Source organism: Marmota flaviventris, chromosome 3 (genome assembly GCF_047511675.1).
Source record: "Marmota flaviventris isolate mMarFla1 chromosome 3, mMarFla1.hap1, whole genome shotgun sequence".
Classification (NCBI taxonomy): domain Eukaryota; kingdom Metazoa; phylum Chordata; class Mammalia; order Rodentia; family Sciuridae; genus Marmota; species Marmota flaviventris.
This window is the reverse complement of record NC_092500.1, coordinates 30,522,309-30,547,845: the sequence shown is the minus strand read 5'-3', so window position 1 is coordinate 30,547,845 and position 25,537 is coordinate 30,522,309. Positions and strand designations below refer to the sequence as shown.

At 37.9% G+C, this 25,537-nt stretch overlaps 1 long non-coding RNA gene across 1 annotated transcript in view; it reads right to left on the bottom strand.

The window, feature by feature from the left end:
• The window catches only part of LOC139704990 (uncharacterized), a 29,937-nt gene extending 4,793 nt beyond the window's left edge, over positions 1-25,144 (bottom strand). Inside the window, exons 1-2 of the long non-coding RNA XR_011706915.1 lie at positions 25,063-25,144; positions 22,400-22,481 (exon numbers count right to left, since the gene is read on the bottom strand). This is a non-coding gene — a long non-coding RNA (uncharacterized lncRNA). The remainder of the gene's footprint in view (positions 1-22,399; positions 22,482-25,062) is intronic.
• Positions 25,145-25,537: the final 393 nt, after the last annotated feature.

The following is a 25,537-nucleotide window of genomic DNA, read 5'->3' as shown; positions in this document are numbered from 1 at the left end:
ATCCAGAAAAGTGGGGAGTCAGAGCAACTACAGCAAAAGGCTGATCATGAAGGAGGTGTTCACAAACACAACCAAAAAGACAAAGAAGAAAGGGGCTGGAAAGTCGCCATTGCGTTTAGCAACCAAGATGTCATTATTAACCTTGACTGAGTGCAATTTGCAGGAGAGGTCAAGACCAGAGCTTGATTTCAGTGGACTTACAATAAAGATCCAGAGAGAATGTATAGGAATAGTAGGTGAGGGAGAGTCACTGGGGAGAGAGAGGATTGAGAAGGATTGTTTTTCTTAAGATGGTGGAGGATTGAAAACACCTAAATGTTGGTGGGAAAGACACAGTAGACAGGAAGAGGTTTAAGATAAGGGAGCAAAAAGATAATCAATACTGGAAGATCTCTAAAGTACAGGAAGGGAGGTTTCCTTCTTCCAGAAGCTTCCTGTGACCTCTGATGCCCCTCCTCCTCTCCATCCTCCACACTATGGCCAGCAACAAACAAGCACAGGTCTGCTATTGTGCTTATACAGAGGTACTGTCTTTCTGTTTATGTCACTCTCATGCCACTAAGCTATGAGCATAATTAGGAAAGGGACAACTGATTTACCTTTTTATCCTAAAGAAAGAGCACAGAATCTGGTACCTTAAAAAAAAATCAATAAATATTTGATGCATGCATGCATGAATGAATGAACGAACAAGTAGACATAGGGACATGTGGACTCAATGCTTATCTACTGAATGTCTACCATGTGCAAGGCCTTATTCCAGTCTCTGGTAATTGATAAGAAGCAAAACAAAGTCCATGAACAAATGAATTGAGGAAAGGACATGAGAGTCTGGAGGAAAAAATAAATAAAAGCAGACTTCAGATAAATAAAGCATCATGAACTAGCACTTTGTAAATTCAAGAATGTTGATGTTTAAAAAGGACACCATGCCTCCTCACAGCTGATTTTTTTTTCTCCTGTAGGAAGAGAAGATTGACTAACCATTTATAAAGATTGATTACAGTTTGCTCCCTCATTTCCTGTTTTTCATTCTTGTAGTCTATGAATCACTTACTTGAATTTGCCTTTCTCCATAAGCTCTCAAAGGTGATTGCACTCGTTTGCATGCTCTTTACTGAAAGAGAGACATAGACCCAAGCACTCCAGGTACAGTGGAGTCAAACCCCTGCCTATGAATTATTCTAATATGCCTTTCTCACATCAGTAAGTTCTCCTACCAGGATCATTTGGAAAAGATGGGAACAAATATGGAGGAAAAAACCTATATGGACATTCCCCTGCGGGCAAAAACCCTTAAAGGCAGGGATTTGGGAGATATTTCTCAAACATTCCCAAGCAGGAATGCCAATGTTTGAGTCACTGGTGCACATTCCAGAATACCCCAGGCCTCATACACAGGAGCCACTGAGGCACAACACTTCTGTGACATCAGGAAGCCATTCTAGGTCATTTGAGCAAGTGGCAAAAAAGTATATTCGTTCAGACATATAAGAAAACATGGCCTTCACTGTGGAGCTCTTAAAAGTCCACATCCCAAAGTCTCAAGGATATCAGATGCTAATCAAATGCTTGTCTTCTCTTTACTTTCCTTACTGTAGTCACATTTTGAAAACTAAGAATTGAATCCTTTGTTGGGTCTGCTTACCCTGAAACCCAATTTCTAATCTTGGTTTGGCCCTATACTCTTATCCAAATATGCTTTTCCTCCAATGATATTATCTGATTGTGCAATCACTTCTGTAAAAAAATTGTTTCCAATTTTTTGGTCATGAGCTCAGACCTGCATTGTAATCTTCCAACCGGATACCTGGATGTTCCTCCAATACCACAAAGCAAACATGTGCAAAACCAAACTCATCCTCTTCCTCCACAAAACCAGTTCTTCCACTTGACTTCCCAGCTTCTATTAGTGGTGCCACTGTTATATTGGACAGAAACCTCAATCATTGTTGACCCTTTCCTCTATTTTATCTTTTCCTCCCATCCATTCTTAAATCATATTGCAAAGGTCACTAAGATCTATTTCCAACATAGGATTCCCACCCAATCTTCTTAATATTTGCTTCCTTCTATTCTCTCAGCTTTTGCATCTTCTCACTTAGACTATTACAAACTCTATTACTGGGAAAAGAGAATTTTACAACCCAACAGATTTGTATTCAAACCCTGGTTTTAGCTCTTCCCAGTTGTGTGATCTTAAGCAATTTTCCCAAACTCTCTAAGCCTCAATTTTCTCCATAATATGGTGGTTCATTACAAGAGTATAAAAGATGATGTAATTTAAAGTGCCTAGTGTATAATTGCTCAAAGATCAATTACTCTTTCCCTAGAGAAGTGTTTTGCTCATGTCTTTTTCGAACACCTATACCTCAAATGACTTCCTTCTTTTCTATTAAAAAAAAAAATACCTAGCAACTTATTTGCCCTTCACAATATCAACCAAACTATTTTCTTATCCTTCATCTCCCAAACTGGCTTTCATAATCTACCCTGAACATACCCATGTGTTTACCATGCAGATCTTTCCACCAGATATGACTTTCCAATAATCTACCCCAGTCAAAGTTCTACCATCCTTTAAGACATCATCCTTTAAGAACATCAGTCCTTCTATGAGACCTAATTCTGATAATTAAAAATGATTTCTTCATCTTCTCTTTATTTTTTTAATTTAATATAATTTATTGTTGATTGATTGATTGTATTGCTGAGGAGCAAACTCAAGGCCTCAGGCATGCTAGGCAAGAGCTCTACCATTGAGCTATATCCCTAGTCCTTCATTTTCTTAATGTTTATATTATGGAATTTGTCATACTTATATTAGTAATATGTTTGTGTGTATCTTCATCTTATTCTAACTTCATGTCTAACATCATGTTCATCTCTACAGCTTAGTACTTTTCATTTATGCAACACTCTGAAAAATGAGCTGAATTGGTTTTAAGGACATGTCCCTAGAAGAATAGCATTCTTTCATTAAGCATACAAATTTGACAAGGAAGATCATTTTTTATTTATTTTAATCAATGATATATCCAAGTACCTAGAACAGCACATAAAATACATTAGATGTGCAAAACTATCTTTTGAATGACTTTATAATCCAAGATTATCCTTTAAACTAAGAAAAACTCCATATAATCCAAGTTTTTAAAGTTATGCTTATTAGCAACACCAAAGTTCTGCATGGTTTTATCATCTCATATGAGGAATCGTGCATCATTGACAGGAAGCAAGCACCAGCTGTCCACCCAGTGAGAGCACCCAAAGAAACAGCCCATCCATGTACCCGGGGGTGCTCTTACCCAAACAGGCTTCTCTACAGTTGCCAGATACCTTCCAATCACCTGACATGCACCTTTCCATCTGGCTGGAACCTAGGACCTGCAACTTGACCAAAAGCTCAGCCATCAGAATGATTCAGGAACTGAGTGTCAACTCCATTCACCTTAATCAGAATCCTGAGAGAAATTGCCACTCGCCTAGCTGGAGCCAGAAAATCACTGTGGAGATGTTGGCTGGGATCCCCAGGCAGGCAGACACCAGTTTGCTAACTCTAACACAGCTTTACTCTTCCTGTAATTCCCTGCTCTGATGGGCTGCGGGGAAAACCAGAGGGAGGAAAAAAAACCCTACACGTTAGAGAGACCTGGTTTTGACTGCTGGCTCCACCATTGACAGGCAGCAGAACCTGGTCACTGAATCAGCCTCCTGGGCTTCAGATTTGCTATCTCTAAAATAATACCTGCCTTATAGCACTGTTATAATAATTAACACTAATATATGTAAATTTCCAGGAGCCTAGATATTGTGGTTGGCATGATAGCTATTATTAGATTAGAGATCAAAGAGAATAACCACTGGGATTAAGCCAGCATTCCTAATACAATCCTAAGAATTCATCTTGACCAATTCTCTTGAATATGGCTCATTGTATCCCTTTGAAGGTTAATGACAGTGTTCTAAGACAATGAGTCAAGTGGAGATAGTAAGCCTTCCAATCCCAATTGACAATAAAAATTTTCAGATTCGTTTTCTGAACTTACCCGTCTGATTTGACCTCGTTTCTCCTCATCCCTAGAGCCTCGAGACTCTCCATCTCAAGAGTTCCCCATCTTCTCAGCAGTTTTCCTGGTCTTATTCACATCCTTCTACCACCTTTCACCCTCCACCACCACCACCACCACCTAGCACCCACTGCAAGCTCGCTCAACCCCTGCTCCATCCTCATCCCCTGCTCAAACCCATTCTCAGTACATTTCATGACTATAGGGCCCCAGGGAGAGAGGGGAGGGGTGAAAGAAGAAACTTTTTTTTCCAAAGAACCCACCATCTGCCAAAAATGCCAAGGAATTTGGCAATCACAACAACCACATATTACTCAACTGTCACCCATTGTTTTAACTCTAATTTAGAGTGAAAGGTAGAGTCCTGGCTCTGATTGCTTCTGAAATACACATTCCGTAAGGTATATTTTGTATCCTGAGTCTTTAACATATAGATCCCATCTACATAAATCACACAAACGACTCAATGTTCTATTGCCCCATCATGGCCCTTCCTGGATTATGAATTGTCAATTTTGTGTTGAGTTCTTTCTTTGATTCTCTGAGACCCCAAATAACACTGATTCTAGAACATTGTCTCCATTAGCTTCCAAAGTCATCGCTGTAGCTTTTCAACTCCACCTGAAGTCTGGTGGTGGAGCCAGCTGGCCTCAGAAACTTAACAGTGAGATGAAGGAGTTGTTGAGCATTGTGGTGGCCCATCCATATCTGCATCCATGAATTCAGCCAAATATAGATAAAAAACAACTGGAAAAAAAATGTGCTCATATTTAATATATATATTCAGACTTCTTTTTCCCCTTTGTCATTATTCCCTAAACTATACAGTCTACAAACTATTGGGAGCATTTACATTGTCTTCAGTATTATAAGTAATTCAGAGATTTTAAAGTATACTGGAGGATGTGTGAAAGTTATATGCAAATACTATGCCATTTTACACAAGGGACATAACCATTCATAGGTATCTGGTATCCACATGGGCAGACAGCTGGACACCAAGGAAAATTATATTGTCTTATATTTTATTTACATACATAGTTATGTTATGTCTTATAGTATTGCCTGACTTGCTCATTCCCAACTTCCATGGAACTTTCTCAAATTCACCTAGCTTAATTCAGTCATCTCTTCTCTTCCAATCACTCCCCAGGCCCATATTATTTCCCATCTGTCTTCACACCACTTTTTAATTCTTATATCTGCCTCTAGGCCAGCCCTACTTCTATCCCATTCTCCTCCAATGTGCCCCTCTTAGCCATTATTCTAACAGCTACCATTTCTAAATGACCACATTATTGCCATGTAAACTCCAAACTCCTCTGAGCATCACATGAACCCCTCTGGGAACTTATCTCCACCAGCGTCACTTCTTGCCACATGCTCCCTGTCTCCTAAACTGCCTGATGAGCACGTCATGTTGCTTCACGTCCTCATACTTCTTATTTTGACACATTCTCTTCCTGGGAAAGGAACACCCTTCCTCGCCTACTTCCCAAACCTGGAAATGTCTTAGTTCTTCAGCATCTGCTGACAACTGACTTCACCAGCTAGACTTGCCACCTTCCTGCCTCCTGTCCCACTTTTCCTTCTCCTCTTACTTGTTCTATGGTATCTAGCAGACCGGATGGCTTCTATTTCTATCTGCCTCAACTATTAGACTATGAACTGTGTGATAGTAGGAACCGCCTCTCATCAACTCCTCAGTGCTATTCAAAATGCCTGGCACCTTTCAGAAACCAACTTCAAACTACACCAGCTTGAAAAGACTAATAATATTGAAAGTGTTCTTCCTGCCATAATTGGTTGGAGTATTGTTTCATATTCCTGGAACCCCTGAAATATCTTTTTGAAAAGATATTTTCTTTCTTAGAAAGTCATCTCACTTTTGCCAGTTTGAACAAAACTGGAAACTTTGGTGTTTGTTTGGAAACCAAAAGAGGAGGCACTTTGTGCAATTGGATGGGATTGAGAGGAGACCCACAGAGATGATTAAAGGCTGGAAACAAACTAAAAGAACTGGAGGGAAAAGTTAAAGGCAATTTATAAATCAATGTCAAGCATGTGAAAGGTTGTAATTTCCAAGGAGAGTGATGAGCTCATGATGTCCATTCCCTCTGAGGGGAGAACAACAGGAAATGAGGTGAGTTGCAGCATAGAAGACTTGGGTTAGATAATGAGGAACTTTCTTGGCAGCAAGCATTACTAAATACTCAAGAATCTAACAGGAATGATGTCTTAGTTTCTTATTCTCCAGCAAAATACAAACAGCTGTCTGGAATGTTCCCCAAGTAATACTGCCCAAATGCTGGGATGGAATTATATACAGTTTTGAGGGACAGTCTGCAGATCCAACATAGATTTTTTTTTTTTTTGCACCCAGTGCATACACAATCTGACAGAGCCCTTCCAACTTTAATATCAAGGACAGTGTCTCAGAGGAACTGAACTCAAGAGTGACCTATTTTCATTAAGCATTTATGAAGCCACTTTTCTAAAACAATCCCTGGGTGAGGTACCATAACATGACAAAGGCATAGTTTATTCTAACAGAGAAAAGAGTTAATTTTTACATATCCCTTACAGGACTGTTGGGCCTCAGGTCTCAAAATTCCTCTCACACATGCACAATATACATACCACTACAAAACTACTTGCATTTCTTCCGAGTGACACCAGGCCCTTCTACTGTTCTACCCTCAAAGCCTTTGCATGTTGCTTCCCCTACCTGCCCTGCCCTCCCCAACTTCCTTACTTAGCAAATTCCTTCTTGTCCTTGAAGAACAGGCAGAATCATCACCCCTCTGAGCTGCCATATTATCCCAGGCAACTCTCTTCCTCCCCATTCTAGATTGTGACACTGTTTCGTGATTCCTGGCTGCAAGTGTTAGAAACTGACACAAAGTAACTCTAATAAAAGAACTTACGGGAAGTAGATCAAGGACTCAATAGTAGCTAGAAAACAGATTTGGAAATGCCCAAGATCCAAAGGAGCTGGCACGAAGCAGCACAAGGCAAAAAACGTCTCATATCCAAAAACATCATAGCTAGATGTTTACTACCTCACTTGAAGTCATGCATGCCCTAAAAGTATCCCCCACATCCCAATGTCACAGTCCTAGAAGAGAGGTTAATGGGCCAATCTTAGGTTTCAGGACCAGCCTGACCAACTCATGGCTACACTAGGTTGGGTGGGGAAGAGCCTCCTTTGAGTCTCCCTAGTGGGAAATCACACACTAGAAAATCACCCTCCAACTTGACATTCAATAGAGGAGAGATCATTCCTCCAAAGCAACCAGAATACAATGGAGGAGGAAATGCAGACTAGGCAGCTCTCCTTTACAGGCGTCATCTCACTGTTATGTAAGACTTCCTTTCCCTGTGTGTGTTCTTAAAGTCTTTGCACTCCCCGAGTGCGGAAATCATACCTTTCATTCCTGTTTTATACACTGTTGTGTATACAGTCAGGGATCAATAATCCCTTACAAGCCAGGCTTCTGATCACTGCTGAAGGACTCATAAAAGCCAGCACAAGGCAGAGTTCATCCCTGTGCCTGCCAAATCCAAGTTCATTGCTGCTTCTACCATATTTCAAGGTTAGCAGGGATAGTGTGCATCACTTTACTCCGGTCATCAGTTTTCTAACTGGAGGAAGATGTGGTTGCTGATTTTATTAATAAATGAAGATCGGTGTCATAAATCTTGGCTCCTTAAAATCATAGAATTGCTGTTCCTGTTGTGCAAATGCAACAAATCCATTTATCTCTGAGTCAAACGAGACCATCCATCAGACTCCTCTGATGATGCTACTCACAGACTTTGATTTTTACTGAGTCTATGCTAAATACAGAAAAAGAAAATAATAAGAAAAAAAATACTGGAAGGTTGGAAGTCATCTCTAAACCTAGTAAATAACTAAACATAATAAAACTTAATACATGAGTGTTTTCAGAGTCAACGTCAGACAGGTAAGTGTGACTGGCTTGGAAAGGCCATTCACCATCATCAATGTTCACACTCAGTGTCTGTGACCACTCAAGCCTGTGACTTGGCATGGTTTGTTTAATCCAATTTCAAGTTCATTCTGAATCATTCTTGGCTCTCAGTGAGTATTGCCTCATTGAAATGAATAAATGCACACGTTGTTCAAAAGAAAAAAAAAGAGACTTTGGGAATTCATTGGCAGGATTTCAAAAGTTCAGGATTTAGATCTTATAGATGACTGAGAGGTAAGCTAATTTTTCTTTGGGGAAGCATTGTCATGGACATTAAGAATCCAAGTCAGGTGCTTGGCAATGAATTGACAATGCATTTTGGCCTCCTGTGGCATCTATTGCTTTAGGTTTTAAGTCATCAAGGTTATGTCAAACAAAGAAATCACTTTTGGACTCCAAACTTTATATATCTATATCTACATGGAACTGGCCCAGGGAACAGATTCTGGATTTTTGTTCAATAATTACTCTTATGTGAAGCTTACACATCTATCCATGTTTTCTGTATCACTAAAAATGGCACATAATAAAATTTCTGTGTTTTCAATTGACTGTATTAGATTCAGGAGTCTTGGGACAAAATGATTGCTAATACTGTGCAGTAAGATATCAGCTGTAGTGTTACACAAGATCCTGTTTTATATTTAAATATAAATGCATTTTATATTTAAGACAAAAATAATATACAGTAATTAATTTTTTTCATGTTTGTTCCAAGAGTATCCCTTTTTTCACTGTCTAGAACTCCACTTAAAATAATTTTAAAAGCAGAAGAATTAGGTCTCACTGATCCAAACCTGGACTTACTGCATTCCAGGTATAAAGGACATAAAAGAAACTTTTTTATGATTTTATGAGTTTGAAGGTGCTTTTGCTGATGTGAATCTCTCTTTGGTGGACTTGTCTGACAACCCTGAATTGTTTTCACTGCAGCTGTGGAGTACCTGTGGTTTCAAATGAACTACTGTGGATGCTTTGTTTATTTTATCCCTTCTTCCTGTTGGAAAAACAGCTGGAGAACAGACATCCTGCTGTTCAGAGCCTCAGGCCTTGGAATATTAACAGGAAGCCACAATAAGCATCTTCATTACTTCACCTGTGGCATAAATGGCAGAGAGAATGGAGGCCATCAGAAGGAACTGATTTAAAACAGAATGAAGCAGTTTGTGAACCATATGTCTGAACATCCAAGTAACTGCCACTGGCCTAATAAATTGGCTTCCATCAAATAGAAGGGAGGAAAGAAATCAGTTTCGTAAAGAAAAGAGCAAAGGAGAGCCTTAACAGCCTCTGGCAAAAAAAAAAAAAAAAAGATTTGGTGCATTAAACCAAGAAGTAGTATCACATAATTTATATCAGTTGCTTTTAGCTTTTAGCAAAAAGATGCAGGAGTGGATGGTAGGAGTGTGGGGATGGGAGAGGGGGAGGCTAATAGCCTTACAAGATGCATCCATGTGTTTTCCATCATGCATAATTGCTCATCCTAGGGCAAGATGGTCACTGCATAAACATCATTCCAAATATCTTCCCAGTTGGTAGAGGAGGAGGGAGAGTAAAAGAGGAGAGGAGAAGTGATTAAAAAGAATCAATGTTCTTCAAATAAGCATACAGGAGCAGGTGGTTATACTACCTACCTAAGACTCTTCATGTAACGTCTCCATTATAATAGGTCAGAAGTGTTCCTGGAAGAAGAATCACCTAGTACAGATCCATCTTCCCCTCTATAGAATGAGGCCATGAGGAAAAAAAAAAAAAAATCTGGAAAAAGAATTTCCTCTTAAATGTGAAAAGGAGCTACTGGTTTGAAGGACAAAGGAAGGAACAAGAGGACTAGGGGTGTAGCTCATTGGTAGCCCTTGCCTGGCATGCATAAAGTCCTGGGTTCGATCCCCAGGGCCACAAATTTTAAAAAGTAAAAATCAATAATTATTGAGTACACATTGGAACCTTCATTGCACTGTACCTAGTAAACATTTTATACCTATAGACAATTTCTTAGAGCTATGCATACATTCAGCTTAACAGCTTTGCTAAACATACTTTAAAAAGAGAATGCAGGCAGGGAGTATAGCTCAGTGCCAGGGCACTTGCCTAGCATGAGCAAGGTCTTAGGTTCAATTCCCAGCAAGAGAGAGAGAGAGAGAGGGAGGGAGGGGGAGGGAGAGAGAGAGAGAGAGAGAGAGAGAGAGAGAGAGAGAGAGAGAGAGATAGCAAAGAATTACAATCACAGACACAAGTTCTTCATGACAGTCCTCAGAACTAGTATTCTGGAAATCTGTCATTCTGTGTAGTCACCATGAGCCCATGAGTCAGAGAGAACTGGGCTCAAATCCCAGCTATCCCACTTTTAGCTACATGAACTTGAATAAATTACTGTATTTTCCTGAATATAAGGAATTTCTTCATTTTCCCAAGGAGAAAATTGAAAACTTTTCTTACCAAGTGGAATTATATAAACTTTTAGAAATATCAATACAATAATCAAATTCTATAATACTTAATTTATTAATTTAGTTATCTAAATATTTTTAAATCATACAACATAGTAATTAATTTTTTTTTACTCATTTCACATAATAGTTTTCTTCAGATTTTTAATACACAGCATTGACATGAGGGATACCTGATGGGTCTTCACAGTATATCATGTGACATTTCCACATGGGTTGTTTGAGACTGTCATGAAAAATTTTATTCCCACCCACAAGTACCTGTTCTCAGAACATTAAGACTATTGCTTTGTTCATTCATCCTGTGAGTGAATGTTTGAGCTGTTGTGTTCACTTAATGTAATATAATAGCTGAGGTATTGCTTTTAAAAACCTCTTGTGAGCACTGTTCATGATGACATTCATCCCTTGCAAGTTTGGGAAGTCATTGCCCCACCCCTCACCCACCAAGAATGATGTATGAATCTGTCAAATCTCTTTGGCTGCTTTTTACAAGATCCTCTAGATGACTTCTTCAAGCTTTTGAGGCTAGAATCTTCTGAGGCCATGTCAGGAATAAGTGGTTTTAGAAGTTGAAGAAGTGTCCCAGAATTTGAGAGACTTATAATGATGGAATTATAAAATGGCCCACTCCTCTGTGAGGGGTAGGTCTGGAAACTATCTCATCTCATTCTTTAGCAAACACCGTCCTTAATCTCTCTTAAGTGTCTGTTTCCTCCTTTATAGAACAGAGCTAATAATAGGTCTTTGCTCACAGAATGGTGGTGAGGATTAAATAAGATGACGCACGACAATGACACTTGGCACAGTGTTGTGCACCTAGAAAGTCACAGTATCCATTGTTACTGCTCCATGCTGGGGTTCCCCTCCCCCCCCCCCCAAAAAGCAAAAGTTTAGGAAGAGTGGAAAAATAGGGACTATGGGGACAGGACTTTTTACCAGTGTCTGTCTCACAAAATTAAAAGGAAACATTATCTAGATGGTTCAGTTCTTTATTAAAAGACCATTTCAATTTTTTTTAAAGTATAGACAATATATAATTCACCTTTTTTGTAGGGAGGGCGGGGTACCAAGGATTGAACTCAGGGGCGCTCGACCACTGAGCCACATCTCCAGCCCTACTGTGTATTTTATTCAGAGACAGGATCTCACTGAGTTGTTTAGTGCCCCACCATTGCTGAGGCTGGCTTTGAACTTGTAATCCTCCTGTTTCAGCCTCCCAAGCCGCTGGGATTACAGGTATGCGCCATCACGCCCAGCTTTTACAATATACCTCTTAATATGAAACTCGATGTGACAGTCCTAAGTATAGTGCAATAAATAAAGACCCTAGCAACATAAATTGAGGCAGTAAGTACAAACCTTCTTGTTTATGTAACAGAAACTTGAGTCATTCAGTCTTACCGAGGCCAAGCTACATCTGGGAAAATCTTAATATGCTGACCCAGAAAAGAGTTGGAGTAGAGCTGTGTTGGAACAGTGACAGCACTCAGCCTCAATCTTTTAAAAATTCAAACACTATGGGGAGGGCACCCTGAACAAGCCTGGACTAGTCTGGAGAACTCCAAAAGAAGAAAGAGCCCCACTCTGACACAGAGTTCATGGTTTATGAAACACCAGGTCAGATGAAGTGACAGCACCCCCATTTGACTGTGAGAAACTATTTCTGGGGCCAAAGAAAAATTCCTATTTGCATTCAAGAATGAGACTGCCAGATGCCATTTGCAAAGTCTTATGGAAATCTTGTCCGACCTACTTGAGAGACTTCAAGACTTTGTTTATTTTATTTCATTGTCTGAGCATCACATTTACTTTATTCCTGCAAGAAATCCAAACTCTTTTATCATGAGGTACTCACCCATTAACTTAAAAGATTTTGTCCCAATCTCATTAATGTTTTCATTGACAATTGTGCTTTTTCTCTGACGAGGCACCTGGAGGAAATATCCATGCTGCAAAGGAAAGGGAGCTTCCCCCCACTTTTTCTAGCAAGAACAAGAAAATACACCAGAATTCTTAGATCCTACAAGAATAAGAAGAAAATCACCAAAACACAAGGAAACCAAAGATCATTGATAGAACTTAAAGGAATTAGAGCCCTTGAACTGAACTAGGGAAATTTGCTGTGAAATTAAAATAAACAAATCAATGTCAATTTTGAAAATTCTTAGGATGAAAAAATTTTGCTTTTCTGATGGAGTAAATCTGAGACTAAGAAGTCATAAAACTCAATTCAGTTTCCAGATTCTCTGGTAGCTCAACTGCACATGCTTGGATAAATCCCATAGTATCTTTGGACTTACCATCTTCTCATTTGTAAAATCAGGAAGTTGAAAGATATTATTTCTAAAATCTTTCCAATTTTAATAGTGCATGAGTCTATGAAACTGCTGCCTTCTGATTTCTTTAAAATTCAAACATCACAAATGTCACAGAATCATATTAATTTTTTCCTACTTCACATCCAAATTTAGTAAATGATAATAAATTCCCCCCGACAATTAGAAAGAAAAACCAGATTCTACAGCCATCTTGTAAAATTAAAATTTACAAAGGAAAAAACAAAACTGTCTTCTAAAGAACTCTCCATCTTTATCTTTATTTTACTTAGAGATGCATGTGTCATTTTATTGATTCTTTGTACGAAAAGGATATTTGGATAAGATGGCTATTCCCTCCAAACTTGGATTTTTTATGATTCATATCCTGCTGTCAGTAAAATGTTTATAGCAGATGATCTCCCCATTAATGTTAGTTTCAAAGGATTAAAGCTAATGATGGTATTGGTTTGGATTGCACATACACTAATTTAAATTTGCTCCGGAAGTACATTACAATGAACCTTGACTCCGGTCATCTCTGCCAGCATCAACCCATCAATCTTCAAACAGACCCCAGAGATCTCTCTAAAAGGATTCAGCCACTCCAGAGGTTTATTCCATGCCAGACAAGCTCTGCCATCTTGCTTCTTTCCTCAATGGCTTCACATGTTCTGTAACTAACACCCAGAACATCAGTCCTGGTCCTCTTCACAGAGGAAGGAAGAATCACGCACACTCTCATTGGAGTTCCCTTCTAAGTAGATGCACTCCAAGAGGCCAGGCTCAGAAGTTGGAGGAAGTTTCTCATAAAGAAAAAGTTGTCACCTTCATTGAGAGGACACAGTTCTGCCTTGGAGTGTGGACTGGACTTCCAGTAAAGACTATATAGTTGTGCAAAGCAACCTGGGTTTTTCCCTCCCTTTCCTCCCTCCTTATCCTCTTATTGCCTGCCTTCCATGCTCTGATCATCTTCAAGGGTTGACTAAAAATCTCACCTTCACTATCTCCACCTCCTCCACAGCCATAGAAGTTTTTTCCCCTGTGAGCACATGGTTCCCACACTCACCTCTACCATTTTCCATTCTGATACTGTTGAATCAACATGGTCACTTCATCCCCTCACATGAAGTCTATTTACTTATTTGTTGTTTAACCTCCTTATGGGTAAATAAGTCATAGTTATTTCTGAGGACATGTCCTATTCACTTTAAGTACTTAATAAAATCCTGTTATTAAAAAAAATGATTGTCTTAATGGTCTTAAAAAGTTGTAATGCAGTTATAACATTTGAAATCCATACCACCAGAAGCCTAAGAGTAGCATCAAACATTGGCTCAAATTCCAAGTATACATCTATTACACACACACAAGCACCCATCTTCTTAAAATAAAAAAAAAAAGGTGAAATAATCATTTACCCCATTTCTTTTATCATTGGGAAGAAAGTTTTATTTTCTGCTAAATTTCAGAGGTCCAATGTATATAATTGGTTTCCAAATATTGTTTCATAAACCTTTTTAAAATAAATTTCCCTGCTCCCAAGGCTTCAGAAAACTCTCTCTTTTCTCATAAAATTTAAATCAACTACATTCTAAAATGAAGAAATGACCCTTACTGACTAAGAAAAATTAATCTCTTTATGCAGAAATGGAAGTCCCCTATTTCCAGGGACTAGCAATCTAAATGGGATGCAAATTATCTCCTGTCATTCCATAAGAATCAAGGAGAGTACCAAATATGTTAAGTAGTAAGGCCTAATTCAGTGTTTCTCAATCCTGACACCAGTGACACTTTGGGCCATATACATCCTGGGCAACCTAGCAGTATCCCTGCCCACAATCCACTAGATTCTAGTAGCATCCCTTCAGTTATAATAACCAAAGATATCTTTAGACATTGTCAAAAGCCCCCTAGAGACAAAATTGCACCCAATTGAGAACCACTTCTCTCAAAATACTCAGACGATAGATATAATGGGCTTTAGAGCCAGTCAGACAAGTAGCAAATACCAGCTCCACCTCTGAAGAGCTGCATGTCTTTGAACAAGTTACTTAATCGCTCTGATCTTAAGTTTCTTCATCTGTAAAACTTTCTTCATCTCATTTTCAGGAAGCTTGCGAAGACTAAATGGAAAATCCTACATGAAGTTCTTATTATAGCATTTTACATATTGCAAGCACTTAATAGCTACTATTTATTTCTGTTAGTTATTACCATACATTAACTTTACAGACATCCAGTACTAACTTAACAGGAATTGAAATACCACAAAATATATCCTACCCTAACACTGAGAACAATTAGTTTTTTTCAAGACTTCAGAACTATTTCAGACTCTTACTATTGTATTAGGATTCTCTAGAGGAACAGAAGCAATAGGATGTATATATAATTGGAAGAGGGAATTTACTAGATTGACTTACACAATCAGAGCCTGGATAGTTCTGTGATAATAATCTGCAGGTTAGAGAGCCAGGGAAACTAGTAGCTGCTCAGTCCAAGAAGCTGGAAGCTTCAGAACAAGACAGACCAATGACACAGCTCCATTTCAAGGCTCTTTAGCCTGGGAGGTCTCTGGAGAATCACTACTGTGAGTCCATATTCGAAGGCTGAAGAATCTGGGGTCTGATGTCAGTGGTGATCATAGCAACAAAAATATACCCATTCAAGAAGAATCAAGCTGGGTGCGGTGCACAAGCCTATAATCCCAGCGGCTCGGGAGGCTGAGGGAGAAGGATCATGAGTTCAAAGCCAGCCTCAGCAAAACTGAGGGGCTAAGCAACTCAGTGAAACCCTGTCTCTAAATAAAATACAAAATAGGGCTGGGGATGTGGCTCAGTGGTTGAGTGCCCCTGAGTTCCCTGTACCCAGAAGAAGAATCAAGCTTGTGCACATGTGGTAGCTTCCTTCTTCTTTTGCTTTCTGTTTCTTCCAGGCCTCCAACTTAGTGGATGGGCCTGCCACATTCAGGGTAGGACTCCCCCTCAATACCAGTTTCACATGACCCACATGCCATTTGTGGCTAGAAACACCCTCAGAGACCCAGAAGTATGCTTTACCAATTTTCTAAACATCTCTCTTTCCAGTCCAATTGACAACCAAGATTAATCAAAGTACTGTTCCTTAACAGACTCACTATGAAAGTTTCAATAGCTATTGTTCTATAGTTGAAGAAAGCATGAAAGAGTTCCACATAGAAGAATAAAAGAAGCAAATTTTTCTACTGGTGTGAGACTCGAGTCGTCCTTTAGTACATAGTCTCCCTATTTCCATAATAAGGATCTCTAAAAATTTGGTAATCTCAAATACAGTCATATTTCCCAGACTTCTTGGAATGCAAGCAGAACTTTTTTGTACCACTTCTGAGATGCATCTTCTAAGGAAGAGGAGCTCCTCCTTGTCGCCCTTTATCCATTCTGCTGTTTTGAATATGGATGTGTTGACAGGAGCACCAGTTAAGACCACAGCACACCCAAGAGATAGTGCAGTAGAAAGTTGGAAGAAGCTGGGTCCCAATATATGTAGTACAGCAGCCCTGCCTTATCAACTTTGAGCTGCCTACAGCTGGACTTGAAGAGAAAAAGAACACTTCTGTCTTGTTTAAGCCAATTATTTTGAATCTCTTTTACTCACAGCCAAACAGATTTAATGTGTAACACAGGCTTAAAGGTGTGACATCAAGCAGAAATCATACACTGCAAGCCAATAAGCTAAAGTCCTATGTTATAATATGGCATAAAATTTGATAAAACTGTCTCCTTTTACACCCACCCAACCTACTCTGCAGACCTAAATCACATGATTGAAAAATCCAGGTGAGTGCTTGCCCCTTTAATAAAGAATTATGAAAGGTATTAGCTTCAGTTAGAGCACAGCACTTGAGGAAATGGGAGTGAATACAATCAGTGTCTCGCTTTTGCTGAGGCTGGCTTTGAACTCATGATTTTCCTGTCTCAATCTTCTGAGCCTCTGGGATTACAGGCACATGCATGGGGGTGAATTTGAAGCCTTTTAAGAATAAAAAAGTAAATTGTTTCTGTCTGTACTCACACCAAATCCTCTTGGAAAAGAATTATAGACATGGCAGGAGATAAATCCTGTTTCCATCTTCCATCAGGTAAGTTTTCTGCTAGTTTTGGGAGTCAGCCTAGCATCAAAACCCATATTCAACACACTACATTACCAACCAAGTCTATTTTCTGGATAACACAAGGAGTAGTGTTATAAACTGAAACATGTTTTCCACAAATTCATTTTGATATTCTAACCTCTATATCTCAGAATGTGATTGAATTTGGAAATCGAGTGTTTAAGGAGTTATTAAGTTAAAATGAGGTCACTAGGGTAGGCCCTAATTCAATATGACTGCTGTCTTCATGAAAAGAGATTAGGACACAGATACACACAAAGGAAAGGCTATATGAAGACACAAGGAAAAAATGCTCATCTACCAGTCAAAATGAAAAGTCTCAGAAAAAAAAACACCCTGCTGACTCCTTGAACTTTTGGAATCTCTAGAACTGAAATAAATTTCTGTTGTTTAAGCCACCCAGTGTGTGGTCCTTTATTATGACAGCTATGGAAATCTAATGCAGGTAGCAGAATGGTAAGCTCAATGATCAATATGTGAAAGACAAATTCTTTAGCTTTAAAAAGCAGTGTAAAGGAATCCTCGGCATTGCTTACTCAACAGGTTACTAACCAGAAACAAATAGACCAAACACTTACTAACCTGGATATGGAATTGAAACCACAGTCCTGGCCTTTCAAAGTCTGTAGTTATTCCAGCCCTAAAGTAACTCCTTGAACTCAAATCCTCCACCTTGTGGGAAGGAGGCTGGAAAATGGGGCAATTGTCCAAGGCATACTTTAGATGAGATCATGGAGGATAATGTAAGAAGACAGCTCCTGCCAGAGAGCAGAACCAGAAACTGACAGATGTACTAAGCATAATATTTACTCTTCTACCAAGACCAGGCTTCTTCTCAATTTCAGTCCACAGGACCTGATAACTTCTACAGCCTAGTGACTGGATTCCTTTTTTCCAAATGGGATTTTTTTTTTCTGCAGTTACTATGTTACAACTACACTGAAGTATGTTGGGTGAGATAGGACCAGAAAAGTATAGACCTTACTAGAACTCTATTCTAACCTAATAGAAGGGATGGAGCATCACCCAGAGATCCTGAACTTTGGGCTAGTTTCAGTAACTGAAGAGGATTTTGAACCTTCTCCCTTGGGCATATTTTAAGTGTGGGAGGAAGATACACATAAATGTTTCCACCTGAATGGACCATAATAGAGACTGTTGGTTTTCTCTAAATTTATTTCACTATTTCCTCATTATTAGAACTCCAAAATTTCAACAGGCTGTCTAAATTCTCAGTCTTCCCTGAAACTAAGCATAGCCAAGTGATTAAATTCTGACCAATGTGATGTAAGCAGGCATGATGTATAAAACATCTGAAATATGTTCTTAATTGTATAAGACATTTCCTTCCTTCCTGTTTCGCTGTCCTCCTTCATGGAGTCGGGATGTAAGGGCTAGTGCTTCATCTATTAGGGTGAAGGTCATGTATCCAGTTTATAAACCTTGGTAAGGTGGAAGATTGGAAGCAACCTGTGCCTCAGATGACTGGGAACTCACCATTTCAGTCTCTACAGCTGTATTTTTAGATAAGAGATAATCTAGGACCTTCTTAAATTTAAATCATCCAATACCAGGGCTATGACTCCAATCCAAAACAGACATCTTGTATAAGCAATGATATTTTAAAATCCCTATTATTCACAATAGAACCTGTATTCCAACTAATGGACTGATGTATGTATCCTTCTGTTTGCAGATCATCCCATGCCAAAAAAGGATAAAAATAAAGACAAAAAACTATTAATGATTCTTAACTCTAATTTTCCTGACTCCTTTAATACATCACATACATTCTGTTCTATGCATATAGCAAACAAGTTAAAGGAAAAAAAATCAAAAGAAAGAATAGGAAGTATAAGCCAAAAATGATAGAGAGTTACAAAGGCTGTGTGAATGGATTAGAGGCAGGCCAGAGCGGCTCACCTCCCTGAATGCTGTCCTCATCTTTCAAAGGAAAGATGATGGTAAAGAAATTCAGATACACATCCTGAAATAGGCTATGCTGATTTTCCCAGTTAGCCAGGTCCATCATTATCCAAAAATGATTTCAAAGTAGCATGATGACTTTCATAAATTTTTAATATGGTTCTGGGAAAAGGAGAGGGAAATGGTGTCTTGTTTGAAAGTGTTCTTGGTGCAAACATGAGCACAAAGAGGACTGCGGTTCTTTCCCATGTGCTCTCTGTTTCTATCAATGGGAACTGTGTTGATAAAACCTCCTCCATCATCATTTTCTATCTTTTAATGGAACTGTTAGCTTATACAATGCCTAGAAAACTATTTTGGGGCTGGTGCATGCTTGTGTGCTCTTCCCCCACCCCACCCCCAGCTATGGGTAGCTTCCTTCCATAATGTTCTGCCTCACCACAGACTCAAAGCAATGGAGTCAACCAACCATGAACTAAAACCTCATCTAGAAAAAAAAAGAAAAAGGAAGGAAAAAAACTGTTTTTGGAATATAACAGCAATTGTTACAATAAATAAAATGTGCCCTTAACCACATTATATTTTCATAATCATTTTCTCAGACCCACTAGCAAAAGAATTTTGAAGGGCATGTTTGGCCCAGCTATTTGGTAATAGTAACTATATCAATCAATGGGTGTTTAGATATGAAATTACAAAGATATTGGTTTGAGAGAGAGAGAGAGAGAGAGAGAAGCATGAAGTCTTTTTAGAAGAAATTATTCAGAAGTCACTCCATTGGTCCAAATGAATATACTTCTTCCTGCTGTATTAACGACATTTATTTTTTCCCCGTGGCTGCAAGGCTGGTCACAGGCAATTTTAAATCTTTTACACATTATAATTCTCCACTTAATGGGGTAAAGAACACATGGTTTTGGTCACCTGTTAAAAATGTGACATGGAGTGTAAATTCATTTATTTGAACCTTAATATTGAAGGACCTTCTTAAATTTAAATCATCTAATACCAGGCTGTGACTCCAATCCAAAACAGACATGCCCTGGAGAGTTAAGAGACCTTTTTTCAAAGACAAAGAAGGCTTCTAACCTGCTCACAATTAGCCATTACATGCTACCAGGAGCTATTTAATTGGGACTGCCACTCTCAGTTAACCATCAACAAGTGAATAGAAGAGTAAATAATCAAAATTAGATACACATGTTACAAATTATTTCCATTAGGGATTAAAACAAAATTATATGTTGAGCTTTGGTTTTTCTTTCTTCTATAGTTCCAAGAAGTTATATAAATTAAACTATCACATGAGCAGAGCTCAAACAATATTTTCCTTCCATGTGTGAAAGAACTGCATGCATGTTAGCTCCTTCAATGCTTCAGTTATGATAGCCCCTCTGACCTCAGGGAGGTCAGTAGTTCTGCAGTAGTGATCAGAATTCCACCTAAGGTCCTCAAGAATAACCAGGTAAGACACCAGCTACCAATATATTTTAAATTTAATTTTAATTGTACAAGTAGTGTAAAAATACATTTTTCATAAAAATTAGAATATTTAAATTAAAGATTATGTTTCATTTGACCATTAAAAACAAAGAATAACAAAGTGAGACCCTTTGTGATAAAAACAGGGCTCACTTTTTTTCCTCACTGAGAATAATAAAAGTGTTTAGCTCATGAGACAAAATTGTCTTCTTGTTTACTTAAAAACAAGAATATTCAGTTGCTTTGTTATGATTCACAAAGTTTCTAATTGATAACCCATTAAAGAGTATTTGGAGTGATGAAAGGGGGTAGAAGGGAATATCTATATACAATGATGATACATTGAACTAAAAAGATCTTTGGTTTATATCTTCATTTAGAGTTGGTTTAAATAGCCATTTCCCCAGAACCACAGTTGCAATTTGAATTTCCCATATCTAGCAGCTTTAAATTTTATATTTAAATGTGTGTGTTTAAATATCTTTATTTAAATGTACATATATATTTAAATATAGATTATTTTTAAATTTTATATTGTGCCAAGACTTTGATACAAATTGAACATGAATTTTATTAGCAAATATTATCCTGTTCCATAGTTTTCCTTTGTAGTAAAAGAACTGCAAGAATACAGATATATTTGGAAACTGTAATTTATGTTCTCATAAACATCGTCCGACTCTTTCTGCATTCTATAGAGACAATCGTCTTACTGTGGTTGAGCTTCTGGTGGTTTCAAAATCACAAGACACTAATGGGAAACTGTTTCATGGAGTATGGAGATACCATAATATACAGCTGACCCAAAAGTTAAATCACTTTCCATAGCTAGTCTTAAGGACTTATCAAGAGCATTATGAATTTGAGTCTACCATTTATGAGCAAGGTCAAACCAAGAGTTCATGCCTTTTTTAAGCAGAGAGACTATATGTAGATCAGCAGTCTAAAGACTTTCTGTAAAAGACAGATAATAGCTATATTAAGGTTTGTGGGGAATAAGGTCACTGTTGCAACTACTTGACTCTGCCTTTGTAGTAAAAACAGCCATAGGCAGGTAGGAGGATAACAAATGAGCCTGGCTCTATTCCAATAAAACTTTACTAAAATAGATAAGGAGGTCAAATTTAGCCCTAGGGGGTCATCATTTGCCAATCTCTCTTTTACCTCTAAAACCTCTGTTACTCTTCTATTACTTTTAACCTTCATTTCACCATCCCAGAAAATAGACTTTGATGTTCAGCTGCATGAGTTTAGAGTCAAGGGGAATGATCTAGAATCATGTGGGAAACTTGATAAAAATACTGATTCACACGTCCTACCCCCAAATATTTGTTTAGTCAAATTATATGAGTCCCAGAAATGAGAACTTTTTTAAAGCCGATTTTGATTCAAAAATCAGAATTGTGATTCTCTGTTCTAGGTAACTGCCCAGCTCTTCTGATAACTCTAACATTAGGAATATCATCTACTATGTCAGGATCACTGATGTTAGCGGCTACAATAGCAAGTCCCAATTTAGTAGCTTATCTCTGTGAAAAATGTATTTCTGTGTCACATCACCCAGCCTCTCCCATTTCATACCTACCCCATTTGGAATGCTGGAAGAAAGAAATGGAGGAAGTTGACCAACCCTTAGATATCCTCGCACAAAGGTGACACACGTGGTACTTCTGATCACATTTCATTGGTCAAATGAAAGCTGATTCATATGGCTTAAACCTAACTGCAAGCAAGGCTGGGAAAAGGAAAGGAGTATCCATCTAACGTATTTTTATCTGATTCATCATCTATCATCAGGACTGCCACCTCCCCCATCGAAACCATACAAAGAGCAGATGTTCAACAAATGGTTGACCATCAATTATACTCTGAGCAGCTCTGGAATAAAGAGGTCACCAATCCAAACTAATACTTACACCTATCCTTTTGCAAAGGTTAGTTTCTTAAATTCTAGAATACACTAGATTTTTTTTTAATAAAGTAGGCCTTTTTTAAAAAAATTAACCTTTAATATACCAGAAGTTCATTGTGAAATTGGAGCTGTTGTGATCCATGGCTTCTAAATTGAATACACACCGATAGATGTCCTGGCAAAAGAAAGAAAGAAAAATAGCAATTAGTAGATTCAAGAATTGTCCTGATGTTTGAGGTGAGAAAGGTTGAATGTTGCTTTGTTTAACTAATACTGTGCATGATCATAATACACTATGTTAGAAGATTAAGAAGAAACACAAATGTTGCCAGCTCCTACCCAATATCCCAAACAGCCAATTCTTAGTGCTCATAAGTTGGGGGAAATACTTGAATGGTAGGCATCAGCTTGATATTGAAAGACACAGATATAATTTCAATATTTATAGTCCTAAAATAAAATGAAAAGAAGGGGACAAGGAGATCTCTTCCAACAAAAAGGAAAAATAATGTCATGATGTTACAGATTTATAAGCACTTTTTTTTTTCTTGGTACCAAGAATTAAAACCCAGTGGTGCTTAACCCCTGAGCCACATCCCCAGCCCTTTTTATTTTTCACTTTGAGACAGGGTCTCATTAAGTTGCTTAGGGCCTTGTAGTAAGGCCCTAAATTGCTGAGGCTGGCCTTGAACTTGTGATCCTCTTGCCTCAGCCTCCCAAGTTGCTGGGATTACAGGTGTGCATCACCATGCCCAGCTGATTTATGACCTTTTAAGAGAGAAAATAAGTAGATAGAAATAAATTCAGGTGTTCTATGGCACGGTAGGATGAAGATAATTAAAAATAATACATTATAGATCTCAAAATAGTTAGATTTGAGGATGTGTTCACCATAAAGAAATAATAAAGATTTAAGATGATGATTTGTTACTTATCCTGATCTAATAATTCCCCAGATATACAAATTAAAACACCATCTTTACCACATAAATATGTGCAAATATTATGTCAATAAAAAATAAAATTAAATAACACAAATAATTGGGAGAATATATAGGTTTCTACTAAAGTAGGGCAGACCTTAGCTAGATATTTGAAACAATCAAGAAGTATTTAGGAAGGTTTCTGGCCTTTTGAACATAGAAACTAAGATAGCACATAAAACTATTAATTAAGGAAGACATCCTTCTGGGGGGGGAAAAAGAAATACTCACAAAAATCATGATTTCATTTACAAATGATGAGCTATGGTCTACATTTGTCCATATACATGATCTGCTTTTTCAAAATCAAAAATTTAAATGCCAATAAAAAAGGGGGGTGTTGTCTGACCTTCAGTGCATAGCCCTTACTCAATATAAACTGTAATCCTAAGTATTGCACAAGAATGGTTTCTTTAACAGAACTGTGTGTGATAAACAAGTCAGGTTACTATTTAGGTCCTGCCTCTTAACCTTTCATCTCAGGCCTGTATCTGGGTCCCTTATTTATCAACCTGATAACTCCCTTACAAAAGTTTATCTTTTAGTTGATGTAGCCATCACCATCTTTCTGAGTAATCAGCCACCTTTGAGAAAGCACCAAACATTTGTTCAGCCAACTTGGTAGTATTTGATTGTTTCACCATCCCCAAAGGATCTAGCTCATGGTCAACTTAGATATGACAAGGTTGTCTATAATAATTTTAACTGCTATATTCATCATTCCATTGCTGAAAACTCCTTTATAACTGCACAAACACACAAACTCTGACAAATAAACCACCTTGGTAAATATAATGAAATTATCTCCAATCCACTCACCAGGGAACTATATGTTACAAATAACTGTTATGATACCATGGCACTCAGCCAGCAGCTTCCTCAGAATCTTCAATCCATGTCTTTTAAAGAAAATAAAACAAGATTTCCAGAATATTAAGCTTGGAAGAATATTTTTATTTGTATGATAAGAGAGGGACTTGGGGAAGGATGGGGCTTGTACCTCCTTGAGAACATTTACATGACTGTAGACTCCATATCTCACAATTATAGCAAGTTTATATATAAAATTTCTTTCCAATAGATAATAGGTTAATAACCTATTCATATATAAGGATTTGAAATGTGATCAACTATCTAGTAAAAGTTTTTCAAATTAAATTGTTTTTTAAAAGTAATTTAATATGTTTATCAAAGAGAAATCAGGAGTTTATAATTCATGTATCAAAAAAAAAAAAAAAACAAAAATAAGGGGCTAGGTTCTAGCTCAGCAGTAGAGTGCTTGCCTTGCACATGTGAGACACAGGGTTCAATCCTCAGCAACATATAAAAATAAATAAAGTAAATATATTTTTAAAAAACAAGAATATTATAATTATATAGTATAAAGACATTAGTTGTTGATTAAAGTATATTAAAACACATGCCCTTTCTCTTATTTTCAAGTTCAACAGGAAGATATTGAGATTTTTTTTTTACCACTTACTTAAAGTCACTGGGTTCATAAGTCACAGACATTTAGAACAGAAGTGATCTTGAAGGATTATCTAAAAACAATTTTGTTTTACAAATTAAGAAGCAAATATCCAGAAAGGTTAAAACTCTTATGAAATGAACAAAATTCAGGCAAGACTCTTTTGCAGGTTCATTTACTATGTCCCCCATTTTCCAGTTGCAAATCAATGACAACTCTGGAGAATCAGTAACTAGGAAGTTGACAGATGTTTCTACACACTCCTAAAGGAAACAAGGATTGACGGCTTTCAAATAACCCACCTGTTCCTCAGAAGTGGATGAATGATAACTTTTTGTTCATCTGTTGAAATCTGGTTACCATAAAAATAACAAATATTTTCCATGCAATCCCTAACTCATTCTTGTTAACAGTGACGAATGACTCATTGAGAAATGACTTTGGACAGTTTCCGATTGCCTGGTGGATTTTTATGACTGATTATTACTGGGTCAAGGAACAGCCATCCGTAACCCTTTGGGGCCGTTATTGGTTATAAACTCTGTGGCAACTGCACTTGCTACATCATTCATGTAATTGTTTCAAGTGTAATGCCAGGGAGACCAAAGTTAACATGCTCACAGTGTGCTTCATCCCAGGCAGGGGACAGAAATACCTGCCCTTGTCTGCCATGAGGGTCATATAAGAGAACATGTAGATGGATGGGAACAAAACATTGCCAATATTGCAATACTGCAGCATAATTCCAAAAGCATGACAAAGTCCCCTCACATTTTA